The 983-nt window shown below is 43.3% G+C and overlaps 1 non-coding gene across 1 annotated transcript; it reads right to left on the bottom strand.

The window, feature by feature from the left end:
- Positions 1-619: 619 nt before the first annotated feature.
- Trnat-ugu lies at positions 620-693 on the bottom strand. The gene has a single exon. It is a non-coding gene; the product is annotated as a tRNA-Thr (tRNA).
- Between the last annotated feature and the right edge of the window lie 290 nt (positions 694-983).

Here is a 983-nt window from a genome sequence, read left to right as displayed (position 1 = left end):
TAACGATTCTTTAATCCCCAACCGTCATCAAAACCCTAGGTGATGTAGACCCAAACCCACTACTAAATTACAAAGCGAGCAAAAGAATTGAAGGAGGCTAAAAAGAAGAGGACAGACAGACCTGCCTTTGACCCTGAAGGTAGAAAACGCAGAGACCGAGACATCACTTCCCTCACTCATTCACTCAACAAACCGCGGAAACATCCTGCTTGAGGAGAAGCAGCAGAAAGGGCTCTTTCCAAATTGTTATAATTGATGGTTGGTCAGGAGTTTTCTGAAACCCTCTAGAGTTACCGAGCCCCACAAACAGCTTCCAGGCTGGCAACAGCCTTTTTCTGTTCTAGAACAACAGATGAGATGTCCCATGCCCTCTCTCTCCCACTGTTGAGCCACTGTGAGCGCGGAGGGCCCAGGCATGCAAATGCGCCTGGAAATGAACTTGGCCTGCGTTTAGCTTTTCGCTCTTTTTATTATTGTAAATTTTATTCATTTGATATGAGAAGAGGGCTTGTAGACGTTTAGGCATATTCTTTGTTATCCCGCCATTTTCAAAACCGCTGATGGCACCTTGTGGAGAGTATTGTCTTTATCCACTAAAGAAAAAAGGTAACAGCTAGACAGGCCCCACTGGGATTCGAACCCAGGATCTCCTGTTTACAAGACAGGCGCTTTAACCAACTAAGCCATGGAGCCAACTGCTGCAAGGTGCCTGAAAACAATCCTCTATTTAATTTCTATGAGTCATTTTCATTTATTTTAAAATAACTTTCATGTAATTTTAAATTTGGCAATTTTTTTTTTAGAGTTTTTTACGACTAATTTCAATTTATAGTATATTATCCACGGGGAACGCTCTCGAAAAGACCAAGAATATCAATTGTCTGTGAAAATGCTCAGCCTTCATTCGGTTCGTGTCCACGGGGTCCCTGCTCTCACAGAGACACGGCACAGGATGGGTCCTATGCCTGCAAAAACCCACTTTC

Source organism: Rattus rattus, chromosome 14, assembly GCF_011064425.1.
Source record: "Rattus rattus isolate New Zealand chromosome 14, Rrattus_CSIRO_v1, whole genome shotgun sequence".
In the NCBI taxonomy this organism is placed as follows: domain Eukaryota; kingdom Metazoa; phylum Chordata; class Mammalia; order Rodentia; family Muridae; genus Rattus; species Rattus rattus.
Note: the sequence above shows the minus strand (reverse complement) of the source record. Positions and strands in the feature narration are given on the sequence as shown.